Raw genomic sequence first — 16,136 nt, forward strand, 5'->3', positions numbered from 1 at the left:
GATTGACAAAAAGGTCTATGGTCCAAGTCTACGTAAAAAATGCCGAAAACCCGGGTAACATTTTCTGGGCACAGCAGGAGGCTGTCCACACTCTGGTAGCAGAGCGTTCAAAAGACAGGCTTCTGCATTTGCCTCGATATTTCACCCTCTTTTGTCACTAATCGACGAAGTGGAGATGAACAGCGACTCATGCAACCTGCCTGCCACAAGAGGGAAAGAGGGAAAGGTGGGGGGGAGAGAGAGAGAATGAATAAGAATGGGGTAAGAAGGGGAGGAGGGGCATTCATGGAAGTTAGAGAAATCAATGTTCATGCTGTCAGATTGGAGGCTACCCAGACGGAATATAAGGTCTTTTCATTCCAGGATGAAGAAGATGTCCTCCTTTTTTAAAGAAAGGGGCTTCCCTTCTTCCACCATCAACTCTGCTCTCAAATGCAGCTCTCCCATTTCACACACATCTGCTCTCACCCCATCCTCCCGCCACCCCGCTAGGGATAGGGTTCCCCTTGTCCTCACCTACCACCTCATCAGCCTCTGTGTCCAACATACAATTCTCCATAATTTCCGCCACCTCCCACGCGATCCCACCACCGAGCACATCTTTCCCTCCCCCCTCCACACTTTCTGCTTTCCACAGGGATCGCTCCCTACATGACTCCCTTGTCCATTCGTCCCCCCATCCCTCCCCTCTGATCTCTCTCTGGGCACTTATCCTTGTAAGCAGAACAAGTGCTACACATGCCCTTACACTTCCTCCCTCACCACCATTCAGGGCCCCAAACAGTCCTTCCAGGTGAGGCGACACCTCACCTGTGAGTCTGCTGGTGTGATATACTGTGTCTGGTGCTCTCAGTGTGGCCTTCTATATATTGGTGAGACCCGACGCAGATTGGGAGACCATTTCGCTGAACACCTACGCTCTGTCTGCCAGAGAAAGCAGGATCTCCCAGTGGCCACACACTTTAATTCCACATCCCATTCCCATTCCCATTCCCATTCTGATATGTCTATCCATGGCCTCCTCTACTGTCGAGATGAAGCCACACTCAGGTTGGAGGAACAACACCTTATATTCCATCTGGATAGCTTCCAATCTGATGGCATGAACGTTGATTTCTGTAACTTCCGGTAATGTCCCTCCTCCCCTTCTTACCCCATAACTATTTATTTATTTATTTATTCTCTCTCTTTCCCTCTCACAATAACTCCTTACCTGTTTTCCATCTTCCTCTGGTGCTCCCCTCCCCCTTTCTTTCTTCCAAGGCCTTCTGTCCCATGATACTCCCCCTTCTCTAGCCTTGTATTCCTTTTGCCAGTCAACTTCCCAGCTCTTGGCTTCATCCCTCCCCCTCCTGTCTTCTCCTATCATTTTGGATCTCCCCCTCCCCATCCCACTTTCAAATCTCTTACTATCTTTTTTCCATTAGTCCTGATGAAGGGTCTCGACCCGAAACATCGACTGTACTTCTTCCTATAGATGCTGCCTGGCCTGCTGCGTCCACAAGCATTTTGTGTGTGGTGTTTGTTATTTTACTGTTGCTGCCACTTTATCGCAATGTAGTCAAATATTTGTTGATCTTTCTGTTCCAGCTAAACAATTGCAATTTTAATCTACTCTTTTCCTCTATAAAGATGTAAATTTAGCGCTGATGAGAATATTGAGGTCCAACTGTAACTTAAAGCAAGATTGCAGGAAGCTGCCTTGTTAGCTCTTTGTCTAGGGCCCATTCGACAACAGGCCATTTTTATGTTCTTTTATTTGAGGGCCAGGAAGAAGAAGAGTGTTTCTGCTTTTCAATTTAGTGAGGTACTTAGAAAAGCTGTGCATGGAAGGAGGCAGACCTGATGTTGGCAAATGGGATCAGTGTAAATGGGCACTAAGGAATGGCATGGATGTGGTAGGCTGACTGGCCGATTTCTCTGCCAGACAACTCCAACTCTATGTGTAGTTGTGCGTCCTTCATCTCGTGTCATTTCATGCTATGTAAGAACTTCAGGGAACATGTTTGTGCTGCTTACATCCTGACTTGCAGTCTTTGAGGATTTTTTTTAAAGTGACTGGATCTGCTAAAAATGTAACAGTATGTTACACTTCCTTGTTTTATTTTAATCAGGGAAGGGAATTGTGCCAACTAATTTGTGAATAGGTTCAAACAACAGTCAGATAAGTCTTGAGAGGTGGACTTGCTTTAACTGAAGAAAAACTGTCAAAGAGCAGGTTTGGAAACAAATAAAAAACTTTCCACTGTTTTCAAGGTAAGCAAGTAATTACATCATGGTGAGAAAATACTACACAGAAGAATGTACAGGCCATAGTGATTAAATATGAGTCCAACAACTGTGCACTGACGATGTTATCTTGACTGGAGATGAAATGTCTGCAAGCTAATTGCAAAGTTTGGTAAACACTGCAACTTCAATGAGTGAAATGTTATTCAAAGATTAATAAACACTGTTAATGCAATAAAACAGTAAAATTTATCGCATAATGAGAGTTGTACTGTTAATTTAAGGAAAATAAGAGTACTTAAAAATGTACACAAAAAATAAATCGAGTTGCATCAGAGTTAGTATTTCTGTGACTTCTACATGAGCTTTGGAACTATTGATGAAGGTGCCCATTTGTTTTTTTTGTTAGGATAATCCCAAATTAATTCTACCACCCACATCTTCTACTGTTGTGGATCTTCCCTCAAAATATGCATGGTTCTCTGTCTCAACTTCTGTGGGAAGTGTCCCATGACCACCAATTCTTTGCAAAAAAAAAGTTTCTCTGAACTTTCTCCTTTAATTATCACAAACTCAGCCTCATAAAATCCTTCACTAATTTACACACTGAAACCCTGTTGGTTTCATTGGCTGCATAAGTCTAGGGAGGACACACTCTGGTCCCTCCAAACCTGTGAGATTGAGATGGCTCTCCCACTCTAAATCCTGGTTTGTGCAGATGCTTTGTAATTTGCTACCCTGTTCCAACTCAGTGCTGAAAAATAACAGATAGCACACTGCATACGACTAAAGGAACTATATTTATCAATCTTACTTAACTACAAGGTTAGTAAAGAAGAGAAAGAAAAATAAACAAAAAGGGGCCATTATAAACAGTCAAATGTGCGCAAGCTGGAACTCATCTTAAACTCTTCTGTCACTCATGCGCTGGGCCCTCGGTCTGTGTGAAAGCACACACCACCTTCTGAATGTCGCTCACAATCCATCCCGAACAAATGGGTCTCCCACCGGGTTGTATCCTACGACCAGTTCTCCTCAGCGTCTTCTCTTTTCATCTCCCGCTGAACAACGACCCAAGACCAACCTTAGTGTCCCTCACCAAAACCCCCCCCCCCCACTTCCACCATCCTAATTGGATGGCACACGCTCCTTATCATCCCTTATCTTTAACAATAACCCAAACAGGCTGAAAGCAGAACGGACAGCTCTTACAGAACTGCTAAATAAAATACCTACAGCACAACAGTAAAATGTGAAGCAGGGCATTACAATATTTTTATTAAATCCACCCTTAAACTTTTCTGTAATGGTGCAAATAGGTTGGCCGTCTCAATTTTCCCCTGGTAACGACATCCAGTAAATCCATGGCGTACAGTCTCTATATTTTTATGCCTTATTTATAATAGACGCCTATATGGTAGTAGTGTTTATTTGCATGTCTGTGTTTATGTTTTCTTCTTACGTAGCCTTTTAAGTCCTTCCATCAATTACAGAAGGCTTCTCTGCACTCCTGAAACAAGGATGGCTTCAATGTTCTCAACAACAAACCAAATGCCCCTCCACTTGGTGTCAAGATACAGAGGTTCATAAGAGTTAGTGAAGGTAATATATTTATATTTTATTTAGTTATTTAAAGAGAGAGCATAGTAATAGACCTTTCTAGGCCAACAGACCTGTGCTGCCCAATTACACCCATGTGACCAACTAACTTACTAGCCTGTACACCTTTGGGATGTGAGAGGAAACCAGAGCACCTTCCCGACACCGTACTCCACCTGTCCGTTCTCTTTCTCTGTCCAAGTCCTTCTGCAGACTCCCTGCTTTCTCAACACTACTTGCCCCTTCACCTTTCTTTGTATCGTATGCAAATTCTTAACTACCCTCTGAAAAGTCTGAGCAAGACACCCAGGTCATTATCAATTACTAGATTAAAGCAGAAAAAGTAGGAAGTCAAACAGACAACCCAGGTTCCATTGTGGAAAATCGCTCTCAACCCTGTTAGCCTTGCAAACTCCTCCTCACAAACATCTTTCACAGGTGAGGCAACCAGCAGGCTGATAAGAGACATTGTCACAGATACACACCTTACTGACAATATACCACACTCCTGCACCACAAACTCCAGGTACATTTTGCCTGCTCACCAGAAAACTGATACGCTGATCGGGGGAGTCATCCTCAATACTGGACGGCTAATGCATCACACTGCCAGAGTCCCAGGTTCAATATGGATCCCAGGAGCTGACTGCGTGGAGTGTACACGTTCTCCCTGTGACCTTGTGGGTTTTCTCCCAATGCTCTGGTTTCTTTCAACATCCCAAAGACTTGTGAGTTGGTAGATCAACAGGCCCCTATTTTCCAACAGATTAAAAGGAGAGCTTCCCCTGAAGAACTAGCTTAAAAGAGAAATCGGTCCAGTCTGGCGACAGTAGATCAATCACACTGGACCTCTGCCACAGCAGCAACAATTTAATACCTGTTCACTATAGGTGACACCTATTTGAGTAATCTGTTGGCAATTCCTTGAACAGAAGCTGATCAGAGCCATATTCTGAATGGATTTTAGAAGTTAATCAGTTATCATGGGGACCCATGATGGATCTCATTTTGCAGGACAAGTTGTAAAAGACCAGGCTGCCTGTAAAGGCATTTTTTGGGTGTATCACATATTTTATTCCCACCCCCAATCATCAGAGCTGATTGAGAGAATGTATGGACTTCTAAAGCAATAAATCTGTCTGTTACTACTCCTATGGGGACAGATGACTGTGCTAAATCAAGCCTTGTACAACTAGAAATGATTAAATGTAACCTGAGACCTGAGGAAAATGAAAGCTTTGCAGAAAAGGTTCTTACAAAGGGTGGGACAGTTCAGGTGCACATCCTAAATTCCTCAGCTTGCGAGGGAGAGATTGTGTCAAACAGAGATGGTAAAGCTTACTTGGTATCTGCACAAGACAAAAGACAACTTGGTGTGTTTAGATAAGGCCAAATTGATGAACCGAGAGTAACCTCGATATTTTTGTAAATTGTTAATAATAAATGCTTTATTTTCTTTTAGGCAGAATGAGGGTGTGGGAATTAATGTCAATGAAGAGAACCTTCCTTTGGGTCCAGGGTGAGAAGACTTCGCCCTAACATGAAAAGAGGTGATGCCCTCCGACGTGACAAACCCATCCCTTTCCCATCTTGCAATTATCATAATATTTTTTGTGCTTGTATTGCAGTTTATTTTAGCTTACTGCTTTAAGTGAGAGGTTAGGCAGCTGCAGCATCAGGCCTCTCCTGTGCCATATGATTTATTACTCATATGGAATCTTCATTATGACAATTGTGTTGTTTAAATATATTTGAGTTGCATTTAGTGAAGTGCTAATGAATAGTATTATATAATTCTAATAAAGCAGTTCTTATTATGTTTAATTTGTATAGTGCAACTTTTGAATGTCAATACCTCTTGCTGCACTCTGTAAGGAGTTTGTACGCAACCCAGTTCGGAGGTTAATTTGTCACTCTAAATTGTCCTGTGATTAGGCTAGAGTTAAATAGGTGGGTTTCTGGGCAGTGTAGCTCATTGGGCTGGAGGGGCCTGTTCCGTGCTATATTTCAAAATAAATAAACTAAATTTTAATATCTTCCTTATTAAGGGTGGGTGATGAGGACATGGATTTGAGACTGAGGCTCTTCATTGCTGAGTTTTGAGATTTCAATGGAGATCTGCTCCAGAGGCTTTGTTATTTTTAATGGGTTGCATCCTACACCCTGCGAGTCAGTGATAAGACTATAAGACCGTAAGACCTAGGAGTAGAAATTAGGTCATTTGGCCCATTTGGTCTGCTCCCCATTTCATCATGGCTGATCCTTTTTCCCACTCAGCTCCAACCTCCTACCTTCTCCTTGTATCCCTTCATGTCCCTACCCATCAAGGATCTATCAAATTTCTGCCTCAAATATACCCAATGACTTGGCCTCCACAACTGCCTGTGGCAACAAATTCAACAGATTAATGGCAGCCAGACAGGCTTGCATAGGCTGTTGTGGAATAGAGTCAGAAACTGCAATTGAGAAGGTCTTCAAACTTCTTACAATGGACATTGACTGTTCTCTGTCACTGATGGGTTCTCTGCTGCTCACCAGAGTAGGGCCTTGGGATTTAGGACTGTAGAAGCCTTGTGCAGCATTTAAGAACATACTTGTCAGAGCTGTCAGTGAGTTGTTGAGCTGCCTGCACTCTCTCCATCCACATAAAAATCACAAAGTTATCAGCATGAACTCTCTACTGTGAATGACGCAGTTAACAAAAAGGTGTGTTATATTATTTGTTCTTCATATTATTTGATATTTTAGTTTCATCCGTCGTGATTCTGTATGCTCTGAATCTTGCAATCGCTTCTTTCATGGGATCACCACAAATATGATTGATTATGATCTATTTTCCTGCAGCACTTCCTAAGCATGATTGATAGGTTTATGCCCATAGATGCATCATTAGTTGTGCACTACGAATGTTCTATATATGACTCTCCCTGTGAATGATGTATCATTGTGAGCGTACCGTTGTAGTTTCCTCAGTGTCTCTGTGTCAAAGTGGGTCCGCCGAGTGAGCACTGCTTTGATTCTCCACATTAACCTTTGCATAAGTCTGCTGAGGGAGCGCGCTTGCCCTGGATGTTCCTTCTGTTGCTTTCCCTTTGCTCGGGCGCGCCCCCGGCTGTTCTGTCATTTAACCGATCTCCAGCCGCCAGGTGATCGATCGCAGGCCGACATTGAGGGAGAAGGAGTAAAGGTAAGAAGCGGCGGCCCGTCCTCTTTAGCCTTCGTCCGGGCTCGGGAAGCCTTATGTGCTGGTAATTGTGCGGGCTGGAGGTAGGGTTTCCCGGTGAGGAGCGGGTCAGCCGGGAGATAACTGTAACTTGAGAGGGCGAGGGAGGAGGAGGTCATCCTTGCATCTTCTCCGGTCATCTGATTCAATCCACACCCAGGCTTATTCCCAGGCCTGGCACTGAGGTATTAACAAATTGTATCCCTTTCGACTCGCCTGAGAGACGGATGAGTGCTTCGCAAGACAGCGCGACACCGATGCCTGGCGCTGCCGTGGAGCGCAGCAGCCGCTCGGCCCGGCTCTGCGGGGTACGCGCTCACTCTGACAGACAGGCAGGCAGAAAGTTGCATAGCAGCTCTCTATTAATATTTTGTTCCTTGTTTTTAAATTAGCTCATTGTCTTCTAACTACTAGTGGACTGCAGGATACGGCGGGAATCTCCCATCACATACAGAAAAGTTTTATTAAGTTTCCACTAACAGTACTTTAAGATCGGAATTAATAGTTGTATTTAAAACGAATGGCAGCCCTGGTGAGCACCGGCGCTTAAATGAAACTATCCCATTATTCTTATGCATACTTATTTAAACTTTACCAACTTTCTTTGTAACCCCTCAACACACTGTAGAAAAATATACAGTTGGCGTCTTACTCTCAGAGCTCAGATCTTGCTTACACTTTAAGACTGAAATCTGTGGCCACATTATTCTTATTTTTAGATTACACAGGCAGCGTGTACTTAAAAGATAAAACGTTTTTATTCTACAGGGAGCATACTGCCTCAGTGAATAATATGGAGTAACGTGTATATAGCTTGATTTACCCGTTCTGAAATAACATAACTTTAAAAAAACACTTTTTCTGTCTTCTTGGTTTTAAAACAGATCATCAATATTTCTTTCACATGTCCTTATAAACACATTTCAACCAATCTGATCTATGTCAGTTCACAGCAATCCCATTCACTGCTTATTTCCCTATAACCTATTCTGCAACACTCCCTCCAGATTCTATGCTGACCAATACCTTCTGAGTAATTTTTAATATCGGAGTAATCTGTCAACTCCGATGTCTTTTGGGTAAGAAAGTAAACTGGACTACATGGGGGAAGCCATGTGGTTACACAGAGAACATGTGAACTCCATACAAACCGAAATGGAGGTAGGCACTGGATCCATTGTGCTGCCTATAACAATAAAACTTGCAGTGCTTCTGAAAACATCAGTTGCAAGATTGTTCAGATGTTAAGGTGTTATACTTCCATCTGGTGGACTTAGATGTAGTCCTCGCAGAGATGAATTGCTGCATTGAATTGAACGAGTGATGTGGAACTTGCTCCTCTCCCTCAGAGCTGTAGCTCTGGGTTATCTTGTTTGTTGAATTGTCCTGGTCTCCATTACATAAAACCTTTGGGTATCCTCATTAATTGCTAACTTCATTGGCTTTCATATTTATGTTTGTGGATTCTGTACTTGCATGGTTGTCCTTTCTACAATTTATGATGACTTATCATCATTGACATTGTTTTGGCATTCTTTTACATTTCTACCAAGCAAACTTTTGTGTGAGAGTTGTGGAAGAGGTATTTTGCTTGGCAAACTGTTTTCTATATCGTGCCATTCAGTAGCTTGGCTTGTAACTTGTATCAGTTTTAAAAGGTGTGGCCTGCAGTGGCAGTAAGGGTTTCCCTTTCTGCCTTTGCATTTAACAAGGGTCCGCTTTGCATATTTATTGATGAAACAGTTTCTCCTTGGATGAGGTCCAAATTTTTGTACAGGTATATGATCTCCCTAATGCCTGAGGATTAGGAATATTTTATGTATGAGTAAAGGTGGACCAAAGAGAGGGATTGTAGATGTAGAAACATAGGAATGAAACATAAAGAGCTTCTATAGATTGATTTTATATATGTAAGTTGAAAAGAACACTGAAGGCAAGCGTTGTCCCCTACTGAGGCAAGACGATTTATAAAGAGTAATAAGAACATGGCAGAGGAATTAAATAATTGTGTGTACCTTCACAGAGAAGACTCGTATAAACAGCCTGATATATTATTGTATGAAAGATCTACTGAGAATGAGTTGAAGGAGTCAAGTGTTCTCCAAGTTGAATAGATTTTCATTGAAACAAACCATTTTCTCTGGGATCCCTTGGTTGGTGTCCAGGATTCAAACTGGTTCTTGTCCCTGATGGGCAGAATCTCACTGCAATGGAGTTATCAATCTTAGTTCTGCGTGAACCAGTTCACTGTCATGGAATGATTCGTCATCTGTTTTCGTTTTGCATTTTTTGTATTTTGGGAATTTGGTTCAAACCATTATCTATGTATTTGTGTATATCAATACTGTGTACACAAGAACATAGGAAAATAAGAGCAGAAGATTGCCATCTACCCCTACGAGTCTGCCATCGTTCAAAATGACCGTGGCTGATAATAGATTATGAGAACTCAGTCAGTCCTCTTTTATTGTCATTTAGAAATGCATACATGCATTAAGAAATGATACAATGTTTCTCCGGAGTGATATCACAGAAAACAGGACAAACCAAAGACTAACACTGACAGAACCACATAATTATAACATATAGTTACAGCAGTGCAAAGCAATACCATAATTTGATGAAGAACAAACCATGGGCATGGTAAATAAAGTCTCAAAAGTCCCCGAGTCGATCGACTTCCGAGTCCCCAATAGCGGCGGCAAAAGGGAGAAACTCCCTGCCATAAACCTCCAGGCACCGTCAACTTGCCGATGCCTTGGAAGCAGCCGACCACAGCCAACACTGAGTCCATCTGTCCAAAAACTTCGAGCCTCCAACTAGCCCCTCTGATACAGCCTCCTGAGCGTCATCCTCTGCTGAGCGCCTTCGACCCCGCCCTGGCCGCTGAAACAAGCAAAGCCAAGGATTTCGGGGCCTTCTGCTCCGGAGATTCCGGTTACCACACAGTAGCAGCGGCAGCGAAGCGGGCATTTCAGAAGTTTTCCAGATGTTCCTCCATACTCTCACGTCTGTCTCCATCAAATCAGGATTGTGCACGGTCCCCTACTTGACAAATAACAGATATTCATCACTGGAAAGGCTGCGCGCGCTGTTGTCGCGCCGCCATCTTCTCCTCAAATGCTCTTCTGTGTCAGTTCCACAGAGCCCAAGATTCCTTGGTCTTTCAAACAGAACCATTACCTCCTCTTTAAGTACCACAGGTGATCCAACCTCCACACCCCTAACATGGAGAATTCAGAGAAATGGTGAGAAGAAATCCCTGGGTACTTCGGCGTTAAATGATTGTCCATGCATCTTGCAGTTATCTACCCTTATTCAAGATTCACCTACCAGTGGAAGCATTTGAATAACTACCTTGACATGATTCCTAAGCACCTTGTATGTTCTGAAAAATCATCCTTCATTTTTATGAATTTCAGAGAATACAGATCTTCCTTCACTGATGTGATAGGTTAATCTTGTCTTCCCAGAAATAAGCCGAGGGATTTTCTTCTGAATTGTCTTCAGACCTTGCATTTTCAATAACTCTTCTTCCCTTCCACCAACAGATTTCTAATAGTCCACAAGCTGATGAACACTACCTCACTATTCCCCTTTGGCACCATTTGTTTATTTATTTGTAACCAGTAGTAATTTTTATGTCTTGTACTGTACTGCTGCTACAGAACAACAAACTTCACGATGTATGTCAGTAATAATGAACTGAATTCTGATTCTGATTCAATATCTATGTGACATTAATATACCTTTTCAGAGTAATTCTCTTTGCACTCTTGTGCTTCTGATTATTTTGTGTATGGATAGTAAGTAGACCACCACCTACCCATGGATGTCATCTTCGATTTGTAACATCTTTTGGTTTGTTTCCTCTTTTTCAGCCATCTGAATTGCTTGCTGAGAGTGTATCTGCAATCTTCATCTTTTTTGATCAGACCTTACTCATCTTTGTTAATGCTGCACTTGTTAGGTAGTGTATCTTCATTTCCAGATCACTCATCTCCTGCTTTGCCTGTGGTAACAGATATACGTTGCATCTTATTTTTCTCCCCCGTTACATATTTCAGAGTGAAATTATAATCACAAAGCATCATGAGTAATCATAGTTTAGCTGGAGATCTGCATCAGTTTTTTTTTGTTGGTTTGTTCTATGGGTTGAGAATCATCTTGGGTAATGAATTTCTTTCAGTGGAGATAGAACCTTATGTATCCAACAGCAACTATTCTCTTCTACGTTGATGCGCCTAGATTTTACTAGTGTGCTTTAGGTGCAATTATTTTGTGTTCTGCTGTCCCAGAATTTTTGTAGAGACACCTTGCTGTAAAGTGACTTTTTAAAAAAATGTAGCCCATCTGGTGTCCTCATTGCACACTACTTTCTTAGGTTTGTAAAAGACAATTTCAGGGGATTGTGACCTCAGGTGTTCAGTATCTTATTTGTTCTCTTGGGTTCTGACGTTTGAGGAATGAAAAAAAAATCCTGTATTGGAGTAGCCCCAGAAAGCTGCTTAATTCCATTTTGTGGTTTGGTGTTTTCATCTCAAACGTAGGTGTGACTTTTTTTTTGGGTTTAGCTTTACTGTGTCATGCAAACCATCCAAAGAACTAACATGTTTTCCCATTAATCATGCATTGCCGTCATTTGGCTTGAGCCTATTCTTTCTGCTACCTTGTGAAGTTGATAGACATAAGCTTTGTCCTTCACTTCATTGATCTGGCTACATCTGCCATGTATACTGTTCCTATTAGGCTCTTCTGTTTGAGTTGTAACTCTGCCCTGGCTTTCTTTGAGACCAAAAATCATACACATACTTATGTTTTCCAAATGGTGAGTTAAATGCTGTCAACAGTAAAGATTCCTTATCAAGCTTCACTTACAAGTTTAAGCTTTGCTGGAACCTTTGGGCTTTGCATCAGCTTTTGCAATTTCTTCTGTGGTTGCAGCTGAATGGTAGTCTCTGTTAATTGCCTGACTTCCGTCCTCTGAGATCAACTATTAACTATACCGTATATTAGTTTTCTTTGTCACCACAGTGGAGTTCACCCAGTGGCTATTTACACCTCCTGGATCTCTTGGAGTTTTGTTTCAAGCTTTCTTTTCAAGTTGATTGGTACCTTGTTTGGGGTGGATTACTGGTATCACTTGGAGGTCAACAGAGGTGTATATTTAAATCAGCTATTCATTTCATCCAAACATTTGGATATAATAGATTAGGTCAGTTTTGTTTCTTCTTGAAGTAATTTTTTTCATCCGCACGATGCTTTGTTCTTTATAGTACAATACAGTATGTCCCTGTGCTTTACTGAGATCACACTTGTCAGACCCAGAGGGGAGTATCCTTTTGTGTCTTCGTTCCTGTTGTGCATCCCTTTAATTTAGGTTGTCTCAGGTTGTGGAATTTTGTTTCTTCCATGCATTTCTCAGCAAAGCATTGCAGGAACCAGTTTGGTCGATCACTACACTTCCTTCATTGCAAGTATGTTCTCTTTTAGTTATGAAAACTAAAGTTGTACAGAGTATTCCAGTCACTGTCTTACCAAGGCACTGATAGTAATTGCAGTAAGACCTTGTTTTACTCTTCAGATCCTAGAGTTCTACAGCATGCAACAGGCCCTTTAGACCAACTGGTCCACACTGACCAAGATGCTCCATCCAAAGCTGGTTCCATTTGCCCATAATCTTCTAAACAATGGTCTGTTAAAAGTTGTTATTGAATGTAACTCAACTGCTTCTGCTGGCAGCTCATTTTGTATAGATTTATCATCCTTTTGTGTAAAAAGAAATGTTGTCCCTGAAAGTCACATAAAATCATTCCCTTCTCAGCTTAAATCTCTTTCCTCCAGTTCTTGATTTTCCTCACTGTACTGAGCTCAGGTCTGTTAAGTGCCTTTGAGCTGGCCTGGTGCCCTTCCCCAGATTTGTCGTTCTCTGTTATCATTTCCCTGACTTGCCTTGAATGCTCTTTTGTCTTCATTTTGGTTTGGTCTGTTGAAAATCTACCATACAGATGGAGCTTACAGAGAGAGGAAATGTTTATTCTTATGAATTCATTGAAAACAGGCGATCCTCCAGTTTTCTGCATCAACAAATTGGGTGAGTTGGTATGGTAATACACTGTATTGCACCTGAGGAAAGTTAGCAATGTAATTACAAATGGGATGAATACCACTTCAGTCTCACAATTTCGATGTTTAATTTTTGGTAAATTGTTGACAGGTTTTGGAATTTTTTTTTCTGATTTGCCATGGTATATGATGTTTTGTAGATTAGCTCAAAAATCCTACTTCAATATATTTTAAATTTAGAAAATGAAACCGTAAAATGTGAAAATAGTTGTGGGGGCTGAATACAGGTACACGTCGCTTAACCTCCACGATACGTTCTGTGAAATCGGACGTTATGTGATTTGGACGTTGTGCGAACACCATATTATATACCTAGCAATCTTATAAGGAGTACTGTAGTGTACCTGTATTGACTAAATCTATGTCATTAGCAATTTCTCCAGATCCGAAATGGGTCCCTCTCGCATTTTCGTGAGCCTTGTAGTTTTCAGTGAAGCTGATCCTTTAACAGCTTCGAGAATTTTTTCTTTGCTTTTCAGGGTAGTCGTGCTTGTCGAGTGTGACATGCCTAAATCCCAAGCAATAGCATTTACTGGTTTTCCACCTTCATATTGTTTAATAACCTTCTGTTTCACTTCCAAATCAATGCTGTTCCTTTGCCTCTTGCTGTTGCTATCACTAGGAGTGGTTTTGCTGTGTTTGGAAGCCATGATGCACTTTACGGTAATATTTTTGAAAGAAAATTAAACAGAGAGATAACGCTACTACACTCAAGAAGAGCAACACACGAGATTGGTTATGTCCGCTACGTCATGTTCTCCGATTGGGACTATGGACGTATATGTGATCGGACGTTAAGTGGCGCACACCTGTACTTTTTCAGGGGACTATGTAAGGTAGCAGTAAAATACAGTCACACAAAAAATATAGTCCTTGTCCCTGAGTCCATGAATGTTGCAGCAATCTACACTCAAATACAACACATCTTGTTTTTTTTGGAGGGGCTTTTTTGGGGGGGGTTTTGGGTTTTTTTTCTGCGTTCTTTTTTCTCCTTACCATTATATATGGAAAACTAGTATACAATTATATTACCTTGTTACTTTATAACTAACCTATGTTGTTTTAATTGTTTTTTTTGTATTATTTCTTCTGTATCTATATCGTAACAATGTATTGGTTGCTATATGTTTTACCTTGTGTGTACTAATTCAATAAAAAGATTTAAAAAAAGAAGAGCAACACACGAGATTGGTTACGTCCACTACGTCACGTTCTCCGATTGGGACTATGGACATTAAGTGGCGCACACCTGTACTTTTTCAGGGGACTGTGTAAGGTAGCAGTAAAATACAGTCACACAAAAAATATAGTCCTTGTCCCTGAGTCCATGAATGTTGCAGCAATCTACACTCAAATACAACACATCTTGTCTTCAGCCGAGCGAGCACTGGGAGGCAGCACTAACTCCAGCATGGATGCCATACCACACTGCCTCCGGCACTACGGTGGAATGCCTGACTCTGATGCCTTCCCCTGGGTGGCTGTAAGCATGCAGCACAGCGGCTTGAGGTCTAGTCCTTGCTATGAGCAAGGTCAGCAGGTCCCCTGCCAATAAACCAATGAATTGGACTTGCTGCATTCCGCACCACCAATGTCCAACAGGATGTTGTGATCACAAGAAAAGTGACTAAGACAATGACTTGCTATTAGATTACACACTACCTTGGTGCACCGGCTCCAATGCCTCCCTGTCACAGGCTGCAGCGTGATCTGCGCTGTCCAGGTTGTTCAGTTTCTTCACCAACAAGGAACTCATGGATGGGGTAGACCTGCAGTCTTTTAAGTTCTTAATGTCCAGCTGGGTCTTGTGATTGTAGCATTAAAAAAAGACAGTAATGCCTTTGGTTGACCCAGTAGAAGCCATCGCATCAGAGTGCATCTTCATCTTCCTGGAAGTTTCCAGTCCGGAAATATTTTGATGACATTTGTACTTTTGTCTCTAGACTTAAGTACACACCATTCAGACCAAGAACAATGGTCCTATATACAGGTTTCTCCCGCCATCCGAAGGTAGAGCATTCCTATGAAACGGTTCGTAAGTCGGAAGATCGTAAAACGAAGAAGCAATTACCATTTATTTATATGGGAAAAATTTGTGAGCATTCGCAGACCCAAAAATAACCTACCAAATCATGCCAAGTAACACATAAAACCTAAAATAACAGTGACATATAGTAAAAGCAGGAATGATATGATAAATACACAGCCTATATAAAGTAGAAATACTTTTCCACAATAATTGCCGCACTGTTCTCCGTAGCGAAAATCTCATGCAAGCGCTCTCGCCAGAAACACTCTCTCCAGTAACCTTTAAGCTATGAAGCTACCAAATCATACCAAATAACATGTAAAAATACACAGCCTATATAAAGTAGAAATAATGTATGTACAGTGTAATATCACTTACCGGAATTGGGACAGTGCTGAGCACACTGATGATGGTGTGTTAGGCTGTGTTGTCGGAGGTTGGGATGGTGCAGTGGCCCCCACCCTCCAGGCAGCGACCCGATACCGATCTGTGAAGCATGCAGTGGTACAGCGGTAGCCGGGAGGCACACAGCACATCTTTAAGAAAAAGCCAAAACTAACAAGCTACTTAATTAGGTGCCGCCCGGCATGTAACTGTTGGCCCTGATCAGAGGTGATGCAGTCGGCAATCGTCTGTGATCTGGGCCGACATTTACGTGCTGGGCGGCACCTAATTAATTAGCTTGTTTATTTGGGCTTTTTTTCTTAAAGATGTGCTGGGTGCCTCCCGGCTACTGCCGCATTCTTTGCGGATCGGTATCTGTCCGTGGCCCGGGGGTTGGAGCGGTGGGACACTGGGGAGTCATCTCGTCATCGATCAGGACAGGCAGGTCCTTTTCTATGTCTGCCTGCCTTGATGTCGAAGGTCGAGGTTCCTTGTCTGCTGTGGCTGATTGGAAGGCTTGAAAACGACAGTATGCTTGACTGCATT

General features: G+C 42.0%; 1 protein-coding gene across 7 annotated transcripts in view; it reads left to right on the plus strand.

Moving 5' to 3' along the window:
* Positions 1–6,937: 6,937 nt before the first annotated feature.
* ldb2a (LIM domain binding 2a) overlaps positions 6,938–16,136 on the plus strand; it is a 542,321-nt gene continuing 533,122 nt past the window's right edge. For all 7 annotated transcript variants that reach the window (XM_072252984.1, XM_072252986.1, XM_072252981.1 and 4 more), the window contains exon 1: positions 6,938–7,015. The gene's annotated coding sequence lies outside the window, so the exon portion shown is untranslated. The remainder of the gene's footprint in view (positions 7,016–16,136) is intronic.

The sequence above is a fragment of the Mobula birostris genome, chromosome 3, assembly GCF_030028105.1.
Source record: "Mobula birostris isolate sMobBir1 chromosome 3, sMobBir1.hap1, whole genome shotgun sequence".
Lineage (NCBI taxonomy): Eukaryota > Metazoa > Chordata > Chondrichthyes > Myliobatiformes > Myliobatidae > Mobula > Mobula birostris.